Source organism: Emys orbicularis, chromosome 2, assembly GCF_028017835.1.
Source record: "Emys orbicularis isolate rEmyOrb1 chromosome 2, rEmyOrb1.hap1, whole genome shotgun sequence".
NCBI classification, from domain to species: domain Eukaryota; kingdom Metazoa; phylum Chordata; order Testudines; family Emydidae; genus Emys; species Emys orbicularis.
Genome location: NC_088684.1, coordinates 79,835,551 through 79,861,004, shown reverse-complemented (window position 1 = coordinate 79,861,004; position 25,454 = coordinate 79,835,551).

Here is a 25,454-nt window from a genome sequence, read left to right as displayed (position 1 = left end):
TGAATCTCCACAGAAAATCCCTACATTATATCAAACAATTTTACATAGATTTGTTCTCAAATTAGAAGTGGGCAGGGTGGCTAAACTATCCAGGGCGGGACTGTGAATGACTTCTGAATACTGACAAGTCCAACTGTAGACAATCAGGGTTCTGCTGACAGCGGGCTTGAACCTTGGACCTTCTGCATTAAAAGCATAAGTATCTGCTGTGAGAGCTGAAAGACTTACTCTTCTTGTAGGGAGCTATAGCAGACTCAAACTTCCGTATATCAGGCTCTAGAATGGATCATGCAATGCCTTGAGCTGTGGGTTTTATAGTTACCCTTTATTTACTTTAGTAAAATCAGTTATTACAAAGTCATCTTTCTTAATTTGGAAAAAATGCTGCTTCAATTATTATGTCAATGAAACACCCATGTCATGTTACAGTGTTCAGGTTTAGCATAAGGATACAGGAAAGAGATTGTTCCCGTTGATGAGGTGGCAGAGTACGCTAGCCCTTTTCTAAAGAGTCATCCATTTTAAAGCCAGAGGGATTGTTGCATTCATCTACTTTGACCTCCTGTACAATGAAGGACATAGAATTTCACTCAGCAGTTCCTGAAAAAAACAACAACAACAAAAACACACCACACAACACACACACCAGTATCTTGTGGTTGATTTTAGAAAGATCTCAAATTGTGGTTTATAAAGACTTTGTGTGATGGAGAATCCACCACATACAAGTAAACGTGAATCTGGTGCTTACAGCCTAGATTCAACGGAGATACATAGTACTGGAATACTGAGATCAGGATTAAGATGCATTTGTAGAGCTGTGTGTGCATGCTAAAATGAACTAATAAAGATGTAAGGGAAGCCCTTAGAAAATTCTATCACTTTCATGAGTATTAGATTCAGAAGCAAACAACAAATGTCTAAACTATGAGGGGGATCATTTCTTGTTTGGGGAATGTGTATTGGTAGTGCCACTCTAACTCCAATACTAGGGCCCCAGCTCATGGAGTCATGTGATTACACATCAGAATCTAAGTTTCCATTAAAAAAGTCTTTAGCCACCAAGGGTGAACAGAAAAGCTCAGAAATATGACCCAGGTGTAACTGGTGCAGTGACAGCTACCTGAGACTGCAGAGGGCCCAAAACAATAGCTGAGAGGTGTGAACAGCTCCATATGTACAACAGTGGAGAACCCAGCCAACATCACCCCAACAGAGAAGTGTGTGTGGCAGGAGAAAAAGAGTGCAGCAGGCCTGAACCACCCACCCAAGCAGACACATCCAGAGAATGGATGCAGGGCCGGCTTTGGCTTTTTTGCCGCCCCAGGCAAAAAAGCCTCCGGGGGGAGGGCGGCGAGCTCCCGGGGGGAGGGCGGCCAGGGGGAGGGTGCCGGGGGGGAGGGCGGCCGGAGCCCCGGGGGGAGGGCGGCGAGCCCCGGGGGGAGGGCGGCTCTCCCCCCGGCAGCCAGGGGGAGGACGCCGGGGGGGGGGGGGAGGGCGGCGAGCCCCGGCGGGGGCTCGGCTCTCCCCACGGCGGCCAGAGCACCGGGGGCAGGGCGGCGAGAGGGCGGCGAGCCCCGGCTGGGGCTCAGCTCTCCCCCCGGTGGCCAGAGCGCAGGGGGCAGGGCGGCGAGCCCGGCTGTGGCCCCGCTCTCCCCGGCGGCCGGAGCACCGCGCCGCCCCCCTCTAGGTGCCGCCCCAAGCACAAGCTTGGTGGGCTGGTGCCTGGAGCCGGCCCTGCATGGATGGTAAGCACTACAGTCTCTCCATATCCGCTACCTCTGTCTCGTGGGGGTGGGGAAGAGAAATAGGGAACACCTGCTGCTACTTCTAGGGAGAAAGGGCCTGTGACCCAAGCATGTGTTAATGCCAACTGGCCAAATATATTTAAGTGTTGTGATATTAAGCAAAGTACTGATCCTGAATCATACAAGCTGGTGTGTACACTGTTCCTTTGGGGACAGCAGACCTGGTATTTCTGTGAGAGGATAAGGGGCTGGACCCTACAGGGGAACATTTCAAAGGGACTCAGGGACTGGGTGCACCTATTATTAACCTGCAAGGCAAAGTAAGGGCTAGCATTGCCCAGAGGGGAGTGTTTGAGTGGCTAACAGGCTGGTGGTGTTAGGGAGTTGAGACACAGCCAAGCACAAGCAAGACTCCCTCACACTGGAGGCAGGGGGGACAGGGTGAGGAAGAAGACTGCGCTGGTTAAAAATCCAACATGGTTTAGAGAAGAAGTGAATGTAGCTGTGAAAAATAAAAACAAAAAATAAAAAAAATGTACAAGTGGAAGAAAGGAAGTTGACAGTAGTGAATATAAATCAGAAGTTAGGAATTGTAGAAAATTGATAAGGGAAGCTAAGGGACACAAGGCGAAATCTATGGCTAGCGGAGTTGAGGATAATAAGGAGGTTTTAAAAATATATTAGGAACAAACAGAATCCTGACAATGGTACTGGTGCATGATGAGGTGGAAATGGTAGATCAATAATAATGCAGAAAAGGCAGAAGTGTTCAATGAATTTTTCTGTTCTCTATGGGGAAAACAACCAGATGATGCAGTCTTATCCTATGGTGATAATACTCTTTCAATTCCACTAGTATCTCTGGAGGATGTTTGATAGAAGCTATTAAGTTAGACATTTTTTAAAAAAAAGCAGGGCCAGATAACTTGCATCCAAGAGTTTTAAAAGAGCTGGCTGAACCACTAATGTTGATGTTCAATAAGTTTTGGAGCACTGGGAAAGTTCCAGAAGACTGGATGAAAGCTAATGTGTCAATTTTTAAAAAGGGTAAGTGGAGTGACCCAAGTAATTATAGATCTGGTAGCATGACATTATCTTGCCAATGGGATACCTGCTGCCACTTCTAGGGCAATGGGCAAGATAATGGAGCAGTTGATACAGGACTCAACTAATAGTAAACTAAAGGAGGTTAATGTAATTAATGCAAATCAACATGGGATTATGGAAAATGGATCCTGTCAAACTAACTTGATTTTTTAAATGATATTACAAGTTTGGTTGATAAAGATAATAGTGTTAATGGAAAATACTTGGACTTCTGTAAGGTATTTGACTTGGTATCACACAATATTTTGATAAAAAAACTAGAATGATATAAAACAAACATGAGGTGGGTGAGGTAATATCTTTTATTGGACCAAATTCTGTTGGTCAGAGAAACAAGCTTTCAAGTACTGTGTAAGCTCAAAAGCTTGTCTCTTTCACCAACAGAAGTTGATCAATAAAAAACTTTTACCTCACTACCTTGTCTCTCTAATATCTTGGGACCAATATGGCTACAGCAACACTACATACATAAAATTAACATGGCACACATTAAACAGATTAAAAACCAGCTAACTGTAAATATCATGGAGTGGGTCTGCTTCCAGTGGGGTTCTGCAGGGATCAGTTCTAGGCTCTAGGCTACTTAACATTTTATCAATAACCTGGAAGAAAACATAAAACCATCACTGATAAAGTTTGCAAATGGCACAAACGTTGTGGGACTGGTAAAAACTGAAGAGGATGGGTCACTGATTCAGAGCAATCTAGACTGCTTGGTAAATTGGATGCAAGCAAACTATGCATTTTAATACAACTAAAAGTAAATGTATGCATCTGGGAACAAAGACTGTAGGCCATACTGACATGATGGGGGACTCTATCATGTGAAGCAGTAACTCAAAAAAGATTTTGGGATCTTGTTCGATAATCAGCTGAACAAGAGCTCCCTGTGATGTTATTGCCAAAAAAGCTAATGCAGACCTGGGATGGATAAACAGGGGAGAGCGGTTATATTGCCTCTGTATTTGGCATTGGTGCACAGGCCGGTGACAGCAATTCCAGGCCCCAAGGCTGGAGCTGGGCCCCACATGGCTGCTAGCCCAGCGTGGCATCACCACATGGGGGCGGAGCTGGACCATGTGTGGCAGCTGGTGCACACATGCACAAGCCGCGGATACGGTCTGCCTGATATTTGGATGGTGCTGCACCCGCGCTGGCTGGTGCCCAGCGAGCTGCTGCTAGCTGCACTGATGGGCCCGCTTTTCCGGCACGGCCAGGGCTTCCATGTGCCCGCCCAGCTGCCTTCGCCGCCGCCGGTACCACCCAGCGTGCGCCTAGGAGCCCTGTGGCCTGCCCAGGTGATTTAAAAGGGCCTGGGGCTCGGTGCCGCGGCTGCGGCCAGGCGCCCTTGGGCCCTTTTAAATCGCCAAGGCCCCTGGACAATTGCCCTCTTTGCCCCCCCCGTCGGCAGGCCTGCTGGTGCAACTGCTGCTGGAATACTGAGTCCATTTCTGGTGCCCACAGTTCTGGTGATAAATTGGAGAGAGTTCAGAGAAGAGTCACAAGAATGATTAAAGGATTAGATAACATGCCGTATAATGATAAGCTAAATAGACTAAGCTCATTGAGTCTAACAAAGGGAAGATTAAAGGGTGACTTGATTACGGTCTTTAAGTATCTATATGGGAAATAAATATTTAATAATGGTCTTTTCACTGTAGCAGAGAAACGTATAACACAAACCAATGGCTGGAAGGCTAGACAAATTCAGACTGGAAATAAGGCACAATTTTGCAAAGGTGAGAGTAATTAACCATTGGAACAGTTTACAAAGGTCACGGTGGATTCTCCATCACTGAATTTTTAGATCAAGATTGGCTGTTTTTCTAATATATCTGCTTAGGAATTATCTTGAGGAAGTTCTATGGCCTGTGCTATACAGGAGATCAGACTAGGTGATCAGTGTTCCCTTCTGGCCATACAATCTGTGACTCTAATCTGATAAATAGTCTACACTGCAGAGGGAAGTTGATTACATTCTAAGAAACCCTTCCTACTATACAGTCATAAAAATATACTTCCTGAATCATGAGAGAAGACTGTGCCATGTGTATTTTGTTGTATAATTGCCACTCTACCAGAGGTGAAAGTAAGCCGGTATGCCCAGGTTTGCCATACCGGGGCGGCCCGGCTTCCCCAGGTGGCAATTAAAGGGCCTGGGGGTCCCAGCAGCAGCTGGAGCACCAGGCCCTTTAAATTGCTGCCAGAGCCCCGCTGCTGGAACCCAGGGGTAGTGGCAGCGGGGCTCCAAGGGCTATTTAAAGGGCCGGGGCTCCCGCTGTCTCTACTGCCCTGGGCCCTTTGAATAGCCGCTGGAGCCCCGCCACCGCTACCCAGAGATCCGGGGGCTATTTAAAGGGCCGGGGCGGTAGAAGCAGGGGAGTCCTGGGCCCTTTAAATAGACCCCAGAGCCCTGGGGTAGCAGTGGCAGCCGGGGGCTTCGGCTGTCGCTGCTACCCAGCGGGGGAGGGGGAGGGCACTTACCGGTACAGGGCAGGCCCGGGCTGGCTCTGACCCCTTCCCAGCCCTGTACTGGTAAGTCCCTATTTCTACTTTCACCCCTGCACTCTACCCCCATCCCATCATTATCATTGTAGGAATTTTTCAAATAAATGTTTGGTTTATAAATCTTACATCTGGAGTAAAGTGGTTGTGAGTCTGTTGAACTCGTGCAGAGGCAGGCATCTTACTTTACAGGTTTTGCATTACATAGTTCAGAAGGGTATTTTGGGCATTGGAAGCTACCTGATGGTATTTCAGTGCCTCATGACACAAAAGATCTTTGATCTGTGTTCTATCAATTGCAGAGGAGGTGTCAATTTTTAAAAGAATGTTGCCTAAGTTGAAACTGTAAAATTTGAGGTGTGCACCTGGTGTGCAAAAAAACCACACCTTTCTGTGTTTCAAGTGGTATCTTGAGAAAATGAGAAAAAATGGGTAATTGGACATACAAGCAGACTATTAACAGAATGTTTGTAGTTACCTATTTTGTATGCACTGTACTGAATGTAGCTGGACAAAAGCAGGAAATAGAAGCTAGAAGACAAATAGGCATATTTGGATTATTCAGTATAGTATAGTATAGGTAAGCTCCCACCTCTAGGATTTGGTCCTTCAATTCAAACTGCAGCGGCGCATGCTTTTAGCTTTGGAGGTGCTTGGTTCAATACCAACCAACATGGCAGCTGTCACACAATCACATGCCTCAATAAGTAATAAGTAACCTCTCTCCTTCCTCAACCCATCTGCCTTCTGCCAACTGTCACTCTCACTTACACTACCACATCTAACGTCTAGACTATAAACTGTTTGGGGCAGACTTCTCATCACTCTATGCAGGGCCTAGCACACTTCTGGGTGCTGATGAACCATCACCACAGGGCTTTTAGAAATCACCTTCCTCTACTTGTGGGTATAGGGAAAAGTGAGGAAACAAACCTTTTGTTAGGGATGAGAAGGTGCAATTTCAATTTGAATTTATCCCCTACCTTCCACTTTTCTCCCTCAGAAGCAGTTGGTATTGGGCACTGTCAGAGACAGAGTCTTGGACTAGATGGACCTTGGGTCTGATCCAGTATGGATATTCCTAAATGATCAGTGGACCTAGGGTTATATACAAAACAAAAGACCATCTATGTTATTTTAGGGGGCATTTCAGTCAAGATAGCAAGGATCCCACTGACAAAAGTTTAAAATAGAAACAGTGGTTTCAGGCCTATGCATCCTTTATTTTAAACTTAAGGTCCCTCTGCAACATAAACCCACACACGTCCTGCCAGCCACAGATCCAGCCCTCACTCCCCATCCACTATCCTGTCCAATTCTGTGGCAAATATCTAATTCCTTGACTGTTCTCCCCAGTTCCTGCTTGGAAAAGTGTGCTTTGGTTCCCTCTCCTGGCTTCCTGATCCATGCAAGTGTTTTTTTTGGGGGGGGCATCAATAAAGGCTATAGAGGGTAAGATAGGTTGCTACCAGTGCCTGGGAAAGTTTGCAGGGATGGCTGGAGCGAAGGAGTAACACATGCACAGAGATGGAGGACCCAGTGAGAGAGGTGGAGGGCGCTGTGTGTGTTATGTTGCACAGAGCTCTACAAACCTGGTCCCAACTACAGGACTTGGTCCCTCTGCTCAAGCTGTAGCAGCTCATGCTTTTTACTCTGCTAAGAGGCCATTTACAAAGTAAAAGCATAATTAAATGAACATAACATTTACCATAAATGCTAACATGTCTACTTAATTTTTTTAATTCTGCAATCATAAAAATGCATCCATCATTAGTGGTATTGTGCATTTTGAACTTACATCCCTTTTGTTTTAACAGGGTACATGATCTCTTGATACCATAAATACAAAGAAAATATAGTTGTTTCATCCCTGCTAGTATCTTTTACCCTCCTTCTTTCCAATGCAGCAACAACATCTCTCTCCACACAGGCAGCCCTTTATTACTTTAAAGAAATTACTTGTATGAGGTGCAACTATTCACAGTTGTGACATATGTGCTTTTTTCTTGTCATGTGCATAATCTGTCATGTGAATGTCATGTCTACTATAAAAGCAGCAAAGAGTCCTGTGGCACCTTATAGACTAACAGATGTATTGGAGCATGAGCTTTCGTGGGTGAATACCCACTTCGTCGGATACAGTCATGCATCCGACAGAGTGGGTATTCACCCACGAAAGCTCATGCTTCAATACGTCTATTAGTCTATAAGGTGCCACAGGACTCTTTGCTGCTTTTACAGATCCAGACTAACACGGCTACCCCTCTGATACATGTCTACTGTAGTAGGCCAAGGCAACTAGAAGTTAACAGTGGCAGGAGACCTTGTAGAAATGGAGAAGATAGCTCATGTTATCACTGAACATTTCTTTACATATGTATTACTAGACCACTGGGAGGCCTCATGTGACATTTTAAAATATTAGTCATGTTTTACATTTTGTTATACCCAGCTCATATTTCCACTGTTTCCAATTGCTATTAATACAGAGCCAAATCCTGAAGTCCACACGCAGACAAAAAAAACCCTGCTGAAGTCAATGGGAGCTTTGCTTAGATAGGGACTGTAGACAGGAAGATGATTGATGTGGGTGCGAACACAGCTACACAGATCTGCTGACTTAGTGTGCAAAAGCAGTTTGAGACAGGTCCAGGTGGCAAAGACCAACATGAGCATACAAAGATCTGTGCATTTATCACATGAGACTTACAAGCCTACCACTTGAACCAATAGAATTAGTAACATCCTAAGTTATTTGGCCTATACAGCAGCCAGCAAGATTACCATTCATGGACTTTGAAATGAAGAACACTTTACCCTGTTTATGCTTCATGCATGATTAAGTGCCAAGAAAGCAAGCCGTATTGGTGTGACAATCTGTCAAAAAGAGGAACCCTTGCACACTGATAAAGATAACTTGCGAACACTGCTTCAGAGTTGAGCTGCTTGTGCTGTTCATATAGCATTAATCACACAAAACTATGTTAAAAGAACATTAAGGTTGCAAATTCAGCACGCAAAAATTAGGAAATGCCAGAATTAAGGTTGCCTATGCAACCTTAATTCATCCCCCTTGTGTGTATGCATTAATGATACAGTCATTAATTACATGATCACATACTATTTTTCCACAGGATCTCTTCCTCATTCAGTGCACAGGCTGGATGATGCTCACTAAATGAGCAACTACTCAATATTTTGTTTTCTCCGCATCAGTCAATGTGTGGCCCCATGACTTATTTACTGCACACTTTTCAAACCTTGTTCTGAAGAAAGAATTATTTATTTGCTCCTGAGCTTTTCTATGGCACTCGTTACTATGGTACCCAAGTGCTTTACTAACAATAATTAATTTATTTTCACAAAACCTCTGAGGTGATTAGGTATTACTATGCCCATTCTACAGATGGAGTAACTGAGTTTAAAAGCATCCATTAATTTTGGGTACCCGGTCTGAGATGCCATGGGCTTGGTTTTTCAGAATATTTATTAGCATTACATAATATTTTGTATGCCCATTGGCTTCAGTTGCAGACGTGAGTGCTCAGCCCTGGGGTCTTAAATTGGCACCCAAAAATAGAAAATACAATTAGTGACTATCAGTGAACAGCTGGTTTCAGTGCCTTGCCAAGAATATCTGCTATATGAGGAGTCCACCCTCTCTCTTACTGAAATCCTCTGCCCCATTCACTACACACCTTATGGTTAGAACACTAACCTTAGACATGTGAGACCCACATTCATATCCCTGCTCTGGAATGAGCCTGAAATGGACTACACACCTTCCAACTTCTGAAACATCCTACAGAATTTAGGCTGGTTCTTATTTTATGCAAACCACTTCATCCATCCCTAATAAATCCCCATCTCGATATCAGCACAGTTCTGTACTCTATTTAGAAATATTTTCAGTAGCCAAACTAATCTATGTCCATCAATGAAGCAACATTTGCATATCTGAAGTAGCTAGGAATGTATTGAGGAAGCCAGGCAAAAGTAAGCATGTGAGGGCAAAATTAAATTAGGACTGTGAAGATGTAAGCCTCTTCTGGCTATAGGCTAGAAACCATTGCAGCACATTTTTATGTTCAAGATTTATTTTAAGACCACCCTGTGGGGAATCCTGTCTTGTAAAAGGTCTGAATTAATCCAAAGCTTTCTAATTGCCAACATCATGGCTGCTCTAACATATCCACTCATTTCTTAACCGAGTAGCTGTGAAGTTATGGGGCAGACAGAAATGAAAGAAACCCGGATACACTCGATATTCTGACTACCAATGGCGGAGGATGAAAAGGTATTCCACACTTTACTAGCAGCATGCTAAATTAATTGAATTCTAGTGGCAAGTAGCAAATAAGCAAATTATGAACTAAAAATGGATTATCAAGGGCTCTGCTATTACGGATTGCCATATCGCCAAAGCTTTATAAAGAGAAATATTATCAGTTTCAACCCATTTGAAATATTTGTTAGAAATGATTGTGCCCATAATTTTGTTTTAAGGCCCAATTTTGCCATCAGAATACAAGGTGTAGCTCAGTATACTCAAATAATCTTTCCCACAAGAAATTAACATGCACTTAAATGCAACCACTGAGAGAGACAGTAATAAAACAAGACCTGCAATTGAACATATTGTGGGACAAATATAATATGGAAATAGATCTGGTTGGAAAAACTCCAACAAAACAATTTTGTCAGAATGTACTGATTTGGCAAGAGTGGCAACATTTCATGAAGACTGTTTGATTCTGACACAGTTCCTCCATTGCTTGCCTGCACAGCTCCTCACCAACCCACTAAGTGCACTGCCTGGGGCTGGGAACTCAGGCAGATTCTGCAGCTCCAGGACAGCCTCCCTTCCATCCTTTGTGGCTCTAATTAGTCCACTTGGTAGGCTGCTGAAGAGCCAGGGCTCCATTGCCTTTCAAGGAGAATTTCAAAAATTTTGGTTTTCATTCCAAAACTGAACGAAACTGAATTTTGAAAGATTGAAATCCTCGGGCCAGGTCTACACTACAGAGTTAGGTCAACGTAAGGCAGCTTACGTCAAACTAATATGTCAGTGTACATACTACAGCCTTGCTGCCGCCGATGTAAGTGCCCTACTACATTGACAGAATAACTCCACCTCCATGAGAGGTGTAGGGCTTATGTCAGTGTAGTTAAGGCATACAGACACTGTTACTTACATTGACAAGAATGACAGCTAAGAGCCAATTTCATGGCCTGCGGCCCGGGCTTGCTGCTCCCAGCCGGGCTCCCCGCGCCCAGGGCTTGCCGCTCCCTGCTGGGCTGCTGCCCGGGCTCTGAGCCCCCCCACACTGATCCTCTCAAGTCAGTGGAAGTGCTCCTGGTATGGATGCGCACCACCGACAGAAGGAGGGCAGTGTGGACATGAACTACTGCAGTAATTACTGTGTAAATTTTAGGTTTGTCATGTAGATGTGGCCTCAGTGAAATGGAATTACCATTCCTCTACACCAGTGCTCTCCAAACTTTTTTGATCGCGTACCCCATCAGTAAAAAATTTTTGAGCACGCACCCCCTGCTCCCAGCTGAACTGCTGAGGGAGGGGGAAGAAAAAAAAAAAAAAAAAAAAAGGCGCTGCTCCGGCGGCGCTCCTCCTGCCACGCACACCAAAGGATCCTCCTGCGCACCCCACTTTGGAGACCACTGCTCTACAAGGTCTATGTGGGAAGCTGAAAAAATGAATGTTACCTAAAAGACAACCATTATTATATATACATATTCCCAGGCACAAGCTGTATTAAACGGAGCTAAGGTTGAGATTATAAGCAGTAATTTAGGGTAAAATACAGTAGATTCAAAGTTAAGTTAAACTTAGCAGAAGTCTCAGCACATTAAATGCAGAAATGCACATTTAGGACACCCAACCACCTCATATGAAAGCTCTATAGGTTTCCACCTGGGGGCATAAAAGTGTGGGGTGTAATCTCTCCAACATTGCCTTCTCAAGACCCCATTTAATCGCCTTTCTTTCGCAGGTGAACATTGTTAAGTGAATGAGGCTGTGTGAGAGAATGGCAGACTTGGAAAGAATTTGCAGTGACCAGCTGGAGACCTCCGAGGAGTGTTATTCAGCTAGAGTAGAAAGGCTTTGGGGGGAGGAGTGGGGGGAAGAGAGAGAGTCTGGGAGCTAGTACAGAGAATTGCATTGACCTACAGCAATTAAAGAAAGTTGTGGGTTCTGGTGATGGATCCCCCAAGCAGGGCCAGTGCAACCACTAGGCGGACTAGGCGGCCGCCTAGGGCGCTAAGTGGTTGGGAGCGCCAAAAAGCGGTGCCCCAAACACTTTTTTTTAAAACAGCGGAGCACAAGGCTGCCGCTGCTCCCCACCTCCCGGCTCCAGAGGGGCTGCCATGGCATGGCCAGTCCTTCCCCCAGGGGGAGCAGCTGGCGGCCGAGCGGGGAAGGGGAGGGTTTAGCGCTAGCAGCTGCGCCTTCTTTCCCGCGCCGCGGGCCGAGCCGGGCTCCCTGCCGCCCCCGGGGCTCTCAGCGGCGGTGGCAGCAGGTTCGGGCGTGGGGGGGCTGGCTGCCTGTGCCGCTGCTGAGAGCCCCGGGGGCGGCGGAGAGCCCGGCTCGGCCCACGGCGCAGGGAAGAAGGCGCAGCTGCGCTCTGCTCTTCGGGCAGAGAAGCTGGGTGTCTACTCCGCCTGCAAGGTACCTAGCCGGGCCGCAGGAAGCCGCACGGGCCGGCGGAGCGTCAGGGGGTGGGCAGGTCCAGTGCCTGGCCTGGGGAATGGTGTATGTGGGAGCAACCCGGGCACCCCTCCCCCAGCCAGCGCCACCCCCTCCAACACCCACCGACCAGCTACCTTCTCCCCTGTGCACCCCCCACCCCAACAACCCACCCTGTCCTGCCACTTTTGCCTCTGGGCAACCTCCACCCAGCAACACCTCCACCTCCCCCCAGCCAGCCACGGTCACCTTCACCCCTGCATCAACCTCGGGACCCCCCCCACCTGCCATCTCTCTTCTGCCCACTCCTCCCTTGTGTGAACTCCTCCATGCTACCTTCACCCCCCTGCAACAACCCCGGGCACAGACACCCCCCCGCCTGCCAGCCCCTTGCAACAACCCCCTCCTGCCCACTTCTCCCTTGTGCAAACCCCTCCCTGCCACCTTCACCCCCTGCAACGAGCCCCTTTTGCCTCTGTGCAATCTCTTCCCTGTCACTACACCCCCACCCCCTCCACCTCTACCCCCTGCAACAATCCCATGCACCCCCTCTCTGCCACCTTCACCCCCTGGAAGAGCCCCCATATGACCCCCCTCTTTGCAGCCCCCCCCCCGTGCTTCCTGCACTTTGTGAACATCTGGGCCCCTGGGGGGAACTTGGCCGTAGGAAGGTGGGGGGCTGGACATCAGAGGGGGGCACAAGGTGGAAGTTTCGCCTAGGGCGCAAAATATCCTTGCACCAGCCCTGCCCCCAAGTATCAGGACACAAACCTGATGCCGAGAGACGTAAGAATTCCATGAGGGGACACTAGCACAGTTTCTAGAGAGCCTAGTTATAGATGTTTAGGTGGAAATTCAGAAACATTATTCTTTCAAATCAGTCTATGCTCCTGCCTCACTTATTACTGCAAATTCTGGTTTTGGTACATGATGTTCCTTCCAAGAAGCAGGCTGATTAGAAAGGTAACAGCATCTGTTGATATAGATATCAGAGTACATCAGCAATAATAAAAAGAGAAAAATCCATGTTTTGGGTAGGATTTTCAAAAGCATACAGCATTAGCCCAACTCCACTCCCATGAAGTCAATGGGTGTTTTACCATTGGCTTCAGCAGGAACAGAGTTAGGGTGGGGTTTTCAGAAGTGTTCCACACTGGCCTACGAATTTCATATTATTAGGCCCCAATCCTGCTGTCAGTAGAGCTCTGTGGGGATGCAGAATTCCATACATGCAAAGTAACTTTGAGGATGGGGGACTCTGAATGAACAAAATCAGATGTAACTAATATTGGCACACATGAGAGGCTTTTGAAAACCTGACTAACACTGTTGGTACTCTCAAGTGCATGTCCCTTTTTAAGTTCATTTTCATCTCTTGAATATTTGTATGGCCTCAACATCACCACTGCCTCACAATGTTTAGTACTTATTCCTTGTGAGGTAGGGTAGTACTATCATCCCCATTTTACAGATGAGAAACTGAGGCACAGAAAAGCTAGTGACTTGCACAAGGTCACACAGGAAGTCTGGGACAGAGCAGGGACTTCACAGGTATCCCAAGCCCTAGCCTATTGACCTAAGGAATGGACAATCCTTTCAATTCCATCTTGCTTTGCTCTAACCTTTTTCCAGTTATATACAATAAAATTGGAAAATATGAAATATTCATCTGTGCTGACTGGGGAAACTCCAGGACACAATGCAGTGGGGAAAAATATTGCTAATAAGTGCATTGTGCCACTGCAGATTTACCTTTTGTAAAAAACAAAACAAAACAAAACAAAAAACAAAAACAAAAACAAAAATACACACCCTGCCACAACCCTTCCTAGCTCATCCTAGGAAATTAAAAAAGGCTGATTATATTTTGCCTTTGCATGAGGTGGGAAGAAATGAGAATAGGAATATAAAAAGCCATCTTCAAATCTGAATCATTTACCCAAATCTCAAAGAGAAGAAAAACTTGTTTCTATACTGACTGCTGGCTACTTAAAAGGAAAATTCAGCTAAAAACCTCCCCCAATACTGCTGTGACTGGGAGTGTAGAGTAAATATAGCAACTATTGCATTCTGCAGGAGTCACTGCAAGGTCACCTTTCACACAGAAAACTTAAAACCTTTTACTCACCCTGATGAATTCACAGAGATATATGGAAGAGTTCAGGGTCCACTGGAGTTTTCAGAATAAGAAGGGGGGAGGGAAGATTCTCCCGCTTTGAAAATGGCAGGTGGAGTTTGAGAAATGAAGAATACTGAAGGGTGACAAAAGGAGGCCAAGTTTGTCTTCATTTCCCTCTCTTTCTGGCTCTGCAAGTGGCCTGTGACTTTGTGGGTGTGTGAAGTCTTTGCTCCCTCACTTACTGAGCATAAAGGAGCAGCCTGATTTTATTCTCTGGCAGACATACCAAAATGCTGACAAGCACAGTGTATTATTTACTTACACTGTCTATATATCATTGCCCTACTCTGTTATCAAAGAAAATTATTGTGACTGGGGGAAAGGTGAAAAATAGTACAGAACAGAATTATAGGCCTCTATACACGATATTTTATTTTCAAATTTACAAGCAGCAAAACATTGAGACAAAGAAGGCTCAGCTCCCGTAAGTCACTATAGAACCATAGGAAGCATTTTTGGCTCTCTCCTGTAAGTACAGTTGTGCTCTTCATGTTTCCCTCCAGAATCCTTAACCTTGTGTCAGAAGCTTCAATACATAAATATAAATGTCATTCTAAAGCTACTATACTGCTAGAGTCAGGGAGGACTGTAATTAGTTTAAAGCTGAACACTTCACACTTTTATAACATCTTGCATCCAAAGATCTCAAAGCAGATTAAAAATGTTAATTATTTAAACACAATATGTCTTTGAAGTACATGTTAGAGGGAAACAGAAACAGACAGTTAAGTGACTTTCCCAAGTTTGCATAGCAAGTCAGTGGCACAGGCACCAATAGAACCTTGGCATCCTGATGCCCAGGTCCCCTGCACTAGCCACAACCCCTCCCCAACCTTAAATCACTCTGCATAAAACATTTCTGTCAACTCTTAATTATTAAGTGCAGGGGGTTAAGATATGCAGATGGTTACTGCATGAGGCCTTTCAGCTAAATTCTAAGAAGAAGAAAAACATGGTCTTGTGTGTAACAATCTTGGGGTTCATTCAATAACAAGCTAGTGAATGAGAAAGGAATAAAACATTAATTAAAACAAACTGGAGAGCATCTCTGGTGAACTGCTGCACACAGCCACGCGGTGTTCCCAAACTCCCCCTCCAAGGCACATCTCCAGATTCCCACACTCAACACGGTCCCTTATGAAGGAGCATCTCCAAATCACAATCTTTCATAAACATATCTCTACATTGTGGTTAAGCAATTGAACTGGGCCCCTGAAGATATGGGTTCAGTCCTCAGCTCAATCACAAATTTCCTGTGTGTTCTTGGGCAAGTCACTTAAGCTCCCTGTGACTCAGTTTACTGTCTGGATAAGGAGGTTAATAAAAGTTCCTTAACTCACAGGGATGTTGCAAGAATCAGGTCTCAGATTTTTACTGTTCACATGTAGGCTTGGAAGGATTAGATTTATCAGCAAATATCAGTGAATGTCCATTTCAGCACGCACACACACAAAGAGATATTTCCATCAATAATAAAAGAAATGTACAGATAGACCAAGTAAGAAAAATGCTTCTTAAGGACTTAGTTTGATTTAAAGATATTTACTTTGTATATTTTGACAGTTTATGTTTTAATGGTTATAAAGTTTTAACCATTTGAATCTCAACATCTAGTCATTAAATAGTTATTGTCTGAACCCTTCCCCCATAACTGTGCACAATGGATAATTTTAGTTGATAAAAATAAAAAGGTGCTTAAAAATAAAACATTGATATCATCCATGAAAATTATTTTAAAAACACACCCTGAATTTTGCCAACACTACTTACAGGGTGCTATGATACTGCAAGGATGAAGTATAACCGAGGGCTTGTCTTCACTACCATGCTATCGAGGTAGTGCGGCTGGTGAAGACACACTATGTTGACAGGTGACTGCTCTCCTGTCGATATAATTACTCCACCGCAATGAGAGGCGGAAGCTATGTCGGTGGGAGAGTGTCTCCCACCGACATAGCGCAGTGTAGACACCGCTTTAAGTCAATGTAACTTACATCGCTCAGGGGTGTGATTTTGTCATCCCCCTGAGCAATGTAAGTTACATCGACTTACGCGGTAGTGTAGACAAGCCCTTAGACAGAAATATCTGCTGAGGGAGCCTGGTATCCAGACAATATGTGGAGATCATGTATCTTTTTCAGCAAATCAGTAAAGTTACTTAATTAATGACAAGGGGGGCAGGAGCTTGCTGAGACTGGCAAAAAAAATATCTGTAGTTTTCTGGACTCCAGGTAGCCTCACAGTCAGGTTCACGTTGTGAACTATTGGCTCTTGTGACAAAGTTCCTCCTCTATCTTGGTGGGTCCTGCGCTTATTGGCAGATTTTCTTGCCTCAAGAGATTCACCATGTGGGTTGGGGAACAGCCCAGAGACCTTCCCCTCTGGAAGAACCCACAGTCCAGGTCAATTGGGAGGTTTGGGGGGAACCCGGGCCCACCCTCTACTCCAGGTTCTAGCCCAGGGCCCTGTGGACTGCAGCTGTCTATAGTGCCTCCTGTAACAGCTGCATGACAGCTACAACTCCCTAGGCTACTTCCCCATGGCCTCCTCCAAACACCTTCCTTATTCTCACCACAGGACCTTCCTCCTGGTGTCTGATAACGCTTGTGCTCCTCAGTCCTCCAGCAGCACACCCTCTCACTCTTAGCTCCTTGCACTTCTTGCTCCCAAGCTCCTCACACTCACACCACAAACTGAAGTGAGCTCCTTTTTAAAACCCAGGTGCCCTGATTAGCCTGCCTTAATTGATTCTAGCAGCTTCTTCTTAATTGGCTCCAGGTGTCCTAATTAGCCTGCCTGCCTTAACTGGTTCTAGCAGGTTCCTGATTACTCTAGTGCAGCCCCTGCTCTGGTCACTCAGGTCACCCTCGCGTCCCGCCCCGATACGAAGTGGCGGGACCTTCTGCCACCTCTGGAGGGTGAGGAGCCCCGGTGGGCCAGCCTTTATTCTGCTCTGATCCCGAAGCCCACCGGGGACATCAGTTGGTGGCTCCTTCATGGAGCCATGAGCACGGGCGTGTACTTGGCGCGGTTTACCCCTATCCCAGACACCTGCCCCTTTTGCGGCGTGAGGGAGACCCTGGCGCATGTTTACCTGGAGTGCGCCAGGCTGCAGCCCATATTCCAGCTCCTCACGGATATTTTGTTAAGATTTTGGTTGCACTTTTCTCCTCACCTTTTTATTTATGCACTCCCTATCCGTCGCCCCACAAAGTCGCGGGACCTCCTGGTCAACCTCCTTCTGGCCCTAGCGAAACTGGCCATCTATAAAACCAGAGTGAGGAGGTTGGCCGATGGAGTTTCCTGTGACTGTGGGGCGTATTTCAGGTCCTCCGTTCTTTCACGTATCCGGGCAGAGTTCCTCTGGGCGGCGTCCACTGGCTCCCTTGACGCCTTCGAGGAGCAGTGGGCGCTGTCCGGGGTTCTCTGCTCGGTGTCCCCGTCTGGTTCGCTTCGTTTGACCCTTTGACCTCACTCCTGTCCCTGTTTTTTTATTAGTTGTCCCCCGTAATTTTTTGGTCTCCAGGTCCTGTGGACCCCCCCTGAGGCTGGGGGGGATCCTTTAGCAGTGGGCGGGCGAAGCCTGCCTGGATCCCAATAGGTCTGGTCACTCAGGGAACAGAAAACTACTCATCCAGTGACCAGTACATTTGCCCTCTACCAGACTCCTGTACCCCACTGGTCTGGGTCTGTCACACTCTGTTTGGTGCTAATGACTCCGAGCATCACAGTGGCATTGCTTTAAGCATCAGCTTTGAAGGGTCTCCTAGAAAAGTGATCCCCCTGATAGTCCAAGAGCTTCAGCAAGTTGAGTACTGAAAACAGTTCAGCCCCAGCAGCTGATACAACAATAGTTATTCTGACTTGAGTAATTTACGTTGATAACAATGTCTGGGTTCGTTTCTCAGAAGCCCCCTTTCCTGCTTTATATTTTTTCTATAAAAAGTATTATCCTCTTCACATATAAACCATCTGCAAAATAAATATTTCTTTAGGGAATCTCTGTGATTTTACTATATCATTTAACCTATAATTTACATTACATTTTTGAAAGAAACATACACACATGTACAGTTATTCAGTGTCACTTCATATTTCAGCATCCCCAATGGTACAGCATGTTCCATTTCTACACTGTTCCACTACAGAGTTAACCTGTGTTTGGAAAATAAATATTTGCCATATGTGCCACATTAATCACAACTCTGCTGCTAGAAAATTTATGAAATCAAAAACCTTGTCCTAGGGTTTGCAGCTGTTCCCAATGAAATCAAGGTTAAGACTATGAGCAAGGTCAGACCCAAATCTTCCTGTCCCCACTCCCTGCCTAACAGGGCCGGCTCCAGGCACCAGCTTGTCAAGCAGGTGCTTGGGGCGGCCGCTCCGGAGAGGGGCGGCACGTCCAGGTATTCGGCGGCAATTCGGCGGACGGTCCCTCACTCAGCCTCGGAGCGAAGGACCTCCCGCCGAATTGCTGCCACAGATCGCAATCGCGGCTTTTTTTTTTTTTTTTTTTGGCTGCTTGGGGCGGCCAAAACCCTGGAGCCAGCCCTGCTGCCTAAGAAACCAGGCCAGGTGCAGAAGATTTTCATGGCTGCTGGTGGGGAGCAATGCTCTTTGTAAGGCTTCTGAGTGGCAGCCTTAAGACTGTAGTATCCCCTGAAGCTGCTATTCTCCCATTGTCTGGCAAGGCAGTGCCTCAAAGGTCTTTTGAGCTGCTGGATCCACCAGTATACTCCCACTTTTCCTTAGCCTCTCTTTGACCTGCTATCAAAATGCTGCTGTTCAGGGTTCACAGAGGAAGCCTGTACAGAGCAGATTCTACTGCACGCACAGTGTGCAGACGTTCTGCACATGTTCTGTTCTCTTTCCAACCAGTGGAACTGCACCGGTTCTATTGGTTCGGCAGCCTTCCAAAGCCTCAGAGGAGACCACAGTAGTTTGCTCAGAATGCAAACACACACGGTGTGAGCCTTAAGTCTTAATTTATGAGGCTTTGCCAGTATAAAAGCTTCAACAAAGTAATCTCAGCACAGATTTTTCTTCTTGAACCCAGGAAGAGTGAGCAGAGTGCTGCTGCTGAGTAGACATGTCTGTTCTTCTGTGAAAGATTGTTGAATGGAGGGGGGGGGAGCCATGATTGCATGAAAATCTCATTATAGTAATTGCGGCTGCAGAATCAGGGAATTCATGGGGCCCTGGCTATAATATTCAGCTCAGAACATTTCTGAAAAGAAAAAAATATAGAGGTCTTACCGAGAAAGAGAGAACTACTTTTTCTTTCCTTTTCTTTACCTTCCTACTAAGCTGATGAAAGAGATAGTAAAACCTTCCAGCCAATAATTTTCTATGCCCCCCCTTCACAAAATCCTTTAAAATTCATTAACTGGGGTAAATTTAAGGAAGTAGGCCCAGAAGGTAAATTAACCATAGAGGCCCAGTGAGAGTACTTAAGTGGTGGGTATGATGAAAGGAGAGATCAAGAGATTTTTTTTTTCCTTTTAAAATAAGCCCCTGCTTATTCCCAACCCACCCTCTGAATATCTCTCTCCTCCAACATACACACCTTTCACATCATTCTCTCCCCTTCTTCCTCCCAGCGTTCTCTCACTCCGTGTGTCACACGCAGACCACTCCGTCTCCCTCCCCTACACACAGATAGCCCCCAAACATGATTCAGTCATACAGCTACCAGCACCACCATCATAAAGCTCTTTACTTCCCCTTAGGCCCTGGTAAGTGAGACTGCCATAAACATACAGTTAAGGGTTAATTCCTCTTTTACCTGTAAAGGGTTAAGAAGCTCACATAACCTAGCTGACACCTGACCAGAAGGACCAATAAGGGGACAAGATACTTTAAAATCTGGAAAGGGGGGGGGGAGTCTTTTGTCTGTGCTGTGTGTGCTTTTGCTGGAAACAGAGAAAGAAGGAACCATCCAAGTCCTATAGGGTAGTGAGTATTTAGAGAAGGAATGTGTTCGATTACTTTTATTTTCTTGTTTGTGGGCTCTTTTGCAAATAAGAGGGAAGATAAATGTGGGTTCTTTGTGTAACTTTAAAGTTTTGCCCAGAGGGAAACCCTCTGTGTTTTAAATTGATTGTCTGTGAGACTATCTTTCATCCTAATCTTAGAGGTACTCCTTTCACCTTTTTTCTTTAATTAAAATTCTTCTTTTAAGAACCTGATTGATTTTTCATTGTTTTAAGATCCAAGGGTTTTGGATCTGTGTTCACCAGGACTAACTGGTGAGGGGGATTCTCAAGCCTACCCAGGAAAAGGGGTGTAGGGGCTTGGGGGAGGAATCATTCTCAAGTCTGCCCAGGAAAGGGGGTTAGGGACTTAAGAGATATTTGGGGGAAGGCAGAGTTCTAAGTGGCTCTCCCTAAATATTTGGTTAATGCTTGGTGGTGGCAGCGTACTGTTAACCTAGGCTGGTAAAAATAAGCTTAGGGGGTGTTTCATGCAGGTCCCCACATCTGTACCCTAAAGTTCAGAGTGGGGAGGGACAGAGACAGTGGGGGGGGGGGGGAAATCACCCAGACCTAGTGGGACTTCTGGGAGACTTTTCAGCTCCACCCTCCCAGGCCTGATGCAGAGGGACTGCAAAAGACTCATCATCAGCTCCTGAGTCTGTAAGAGTAGGGCCCAGGAGACTCTGCCTTCTTATGGCCTTAGCAGGGTCTGGAGAGTCATCACCCCAACCTTGTATGGGGGCATGGTGGGTGGTCTTCACCTTCCTTTCTGGGCCTCATTGAGGGTCAAAACAAGCCAGTAAGGGGGAGGAGGAGCTATGGAGTTAGCTGGGAGGGGCTTTTTCTTTACACCAATGGCTGTGGGGTTGGAGCAGTCAGAAAATGGCAACCTGTTAGACCAGTTCCTTGTTACTAATAAGAGACACCCCCCCTTGCAGTGTGTGCTGGAGTGGGGAGGGAATGGTATTTCTTTCTCCTCTGCCTTATCTTGGAGTAGCTACCAGCAATGGCAAAACATACTTGCTCACTTTACAAAGAAGTGTAATCAGAGCCAACAGAAAGCCATGCCCAGGGGATTGGCCTTCATCTCCCTAATAGGGCAAACCAAAACGCTGGATGCAGGAACCCCTGAACTTTGAGAAAAGTCAGATGTGAACTTTATGCCTCAGGCCCGTCTCTTAACTTAATATGGCTTTTGGAAACCGGCCAGGTTTAGTTCATGAGGGGAAATCACAGACTAACCCTGAAATTCAGTTTGCAGAGGCTGGTCAGGCACAAATATCCTGAAATTCCAAGAGGGATCCCAACACCCCCACATACATACATGCCCAACCTACCACTTTAGTAACTAGAACTCTTCTTTTCTCTTCCCCCATCCCTTACCTTTAATGTTGAAAATGAAGCCTGATGGCCTTCTCCCCCTCCCACTGTTTCAGAGGACAAATTCCACAGTGAAGGGTCCCGTAGGAAAAGCTAGATAAGTGAACTTCTGGGTATGCACTCCTCTTATCAGGCTCTTTGGAGAGGTGCCTTGTATAAGCTGCTGCCTGCCATGAAACCTGAAACATTGGAGGGTATCAGGTTGTCTCCTACCACCACCACCACACTGCAAGATCAGGGAAACAGGCTTGTTCTCAGTGACAGCTGTCAGCACTATTGAGCTATAGGACACAGCTGGCACATAATCCTTTGGGAATAGTGAAGGTGTTGCTGTTGTCCTGGAACTGTAGCCTTTTGCATCAGTGAGTCTGGACCCAAACTACTGAGACATGGAAGGTTAAATCCTATTTACCTTCAACACAAATGCTTTTGGCCCAAGGGTCTCAGAGCCCCAACCAGAGGCCAGATTTAAAGTGATAGGTGATAACTTGTGATATATGTTTTTAAAAATTAAAAAAGGCAGTTGTATATTTTATCAATGGCTTAGTATGGGGATGAATAATTTCTAAAAGGATAAGTAATACTGTTACACTAATATTGTTAGATCCAGTGAATTTCTAGTGACATGCACAAGCAATTGGGTTAAGGGCAACAGCCTCAGCTCAGAATTTCCTGTTGGGTCTATTTGTTCACTTCATTTGTACTTAACAGGTTCTTCCCTATCTGCTTCTGTTTGATTTTCAAGTTTTCTCCTCTAGCTTTTAGCATAACCCTCCCCCACACAAGTGACCTTTTCAATAATGAAGGTGCTGTCAGTTCACTTGAGCTTTTATTCAACCCCGCCTTCAAAGTAATGGGCAGAGGATCAAAACTGTGAGAAAGAAGAATAGCAAATGCTAACTTTACTTTGTTTTTCTTACAGGCTTTAAGGAGAATTAAGAGGTGTGCTTTGTTATTGGTTCAGTGCTCAGGAATTCTCAGTATCATGTCACCATTCATTTTTTTTCTGATTTTGATCATTTAAACAATCTTTTCATTTCCCCCCTCTTTGTTATTAAATTAAATATATGGAGATATAGCTATCTCATAGAACTGGAAGGGACCCTGAAATTATCTTATATCTTATCTTAAATTATATTATCTGACATGCAATAGTCTTGAGTTACAGAAAGCTTTCCACTGCCTGTAAATATGTAGTTGATGCCTGTTTAAATGGCAGTTTCACAACCTTTGGTGCTATGCTGTATAATCCAAAAGACACTTGCCAGACCAGAAAGTTCAAGACAATGTCTGCTCATGCTATTTAGCTTCTCAATTTTAAATAGCGATAAAGCTTGAGAAAGTTTGAGAGAAGTACAATATCAAATTAAATACACTCTATTTACTCGAGAGCACACAATTGGTTAGATACCAGAGTGATAGTCAGACATAGGTATTTCAACCTATCTCAAGTTAGTCAGATAAGGTGAGAGAGTTGGGAAGTATGACGCCTTTGTTCATGTTAGCCAAAAGTGTTTTTTTTTTTTTTTTTTTTAAATAGAATCAAAGTTAAGTTCTTAAATAAGTCGCCAAATTTTCAGACGTGCTGAGCACACAAAAGCTCCCATGGACTTTAATGGGAAATGTCTGCTATTCCGTGTTTTTTAAATCCTTAGCTCTTATTGCTAAAGGTTACATATAGCAGATGGCATTCTCTGGCCCATTTGTAGTTGCATAGTTTAGACACAACAAAACATGCATGTTGGCAGGGGTTAGACTAGATGACCCTTGTGGTCCCTTCTAACCCTACGGTTCCATGATTTGACCTGCAAAAATGAACAATTCAGAAAATCTGTCCCTCTACCTTTTTGCTACAATAAAATGTTAAATATACCGAAACAGCAGCATGATCCACACATCCAGATACCTGATACACACATCCAGATCCACAACAGACTGAAGTAGAAAGCACTACTGTAAAATATAGTGTGTGGGGAGGGGTGTTGGGGTGTGTGTGCATATATGCATATATGCACACACACTCAAATCAGGAAGAGGAGAGGATTTACAGATTATTTATCAAATTACTATACCTCTGATATTTCCCCAGGTTCATAGCAGGAATCAAAACAGTTTTACCCAGACCACAAACTCTCAAGAGGGAAAAAAAGTATAGGTATCAACCATCTCCGTGTTTGGGTACTCATCAGTAATGGGGCTCTTTCAAGAAACTTTGGGTGACATCCTGCCCTCAAAGAAATCAATGGCAAAACTCCCATTGATGTCTAGGGGGCAGAACTTCACCTTCAGCTATTTAGTATTTGATAAATAGTCTCAACATTTGCCCTGCTTTTCTTTTATAGCAGTTATACTACAACCAGTGGGTTCCCTCCACCCCCAAGCAGGAACCCAGCTTCGATTGTACTGTTTTGACCATATGGATATATGCGTTACTTCCAGTAATCCTGATATACTGGTATCCAACACCTCATCTTTAAAAAACATCTTTAAAAAAACCCACAAAACTTTAAAATGTTTGTTGTCCTTACAACTTTACACATACACACACAATCATAAAAACAGAAGAATGAAGCCTCTATGAAGCTAGAGCAGGAATTTCATCGTAATTCCATTCCATTCCTACAGCCCAATTATAAGATTCACAATGTTCTGCATTTTGTTTCAATAATCTGCATTATAAACCCCCCAAACTGTAGTCTCTACTATATCTGTTTGTTTACTGGGAAAATACCCATTGTATTGGTTTATCTGTAGATTTTGTTAAGTGGTCTGATACATTGCTGTATCAGTTTTTGCCACTCTCTGGGATTACTTTGATCCAATCCTTATTGCTATAGTAATAATACCTAGCTCTTCTATTGTACTTTTCATTAACAGAGATCAGTATCAATAGCCCCATTTTTCAGATACAACAACTGAGATACAAGGAGGTCAAGTGACTTGCCAAAGCTTAGTGACAAGTAGCAGAGCCAAGAATAGAACCCAGGTATCCTGCATGCCAGGCCAGCGCTCTTTCCACTAGGATACACTGCCTCCCATAGAAATTCTGGATTACACAATAATTCAAAAAATCAGCATGAGTGAGCAATAGTTATTTGATTATTTTAACAAATAATGCCCTAATAGCTCTGCGTATATTAACATGATGAAAGGGGGAAGAAATTGACAATATACTTAGTTTAACGGGACATGTATATACCTGACATTATGACATAATCCTGAAATTCAGAAACAGGAAATATCAATCATTTAACCTACACAGTTAAAGGAAGAACAGCAAGAGACTTGGTTTTTAATGACATTTTCCACATATCTTTTTTTGATTTATCAAGAAAGAGGATACCAAGGAAAACACAGGGTACATCGTGCAGGTCCCAGTAGGATTTTTTTGGGTGAACTGACTGGCAGTTCTTCAGGGCATTGAGATGTAATGTGAGAATAGTCATTGCATTATATAGAAATGCTAGAAAAATAGAAGAACAGCAGCAGACAAGGTCATGCCATTCTGTCCTATCTTGTAACTCTACTGTTGTGCAGGAGACTACCCTACAAATAAGATGTGGCATCTCAGGAAAACTTTTCTGTAGAGCATGCTCCCTGATGTGGCTAAAAAAAGAAAAGCCCCCGTTGCTATATGTATTCTTCCTGAATGATGGAACTTTGATTCAAATGGTGATAAGAGATGCAACAGATTAGCCAAGCACCTGTTTCTAGATGCCTATCCTGTTTTCCCGAGGCCATTAAGAGGCTAAGAAGATAGTTCTAGCTACCAGTAGACAAAGAAGAAAGTGATTATTTTTGAGAGAGATATTCACCTGGTGCCATACATAAAACTAGAACATTAAGACCAGTGA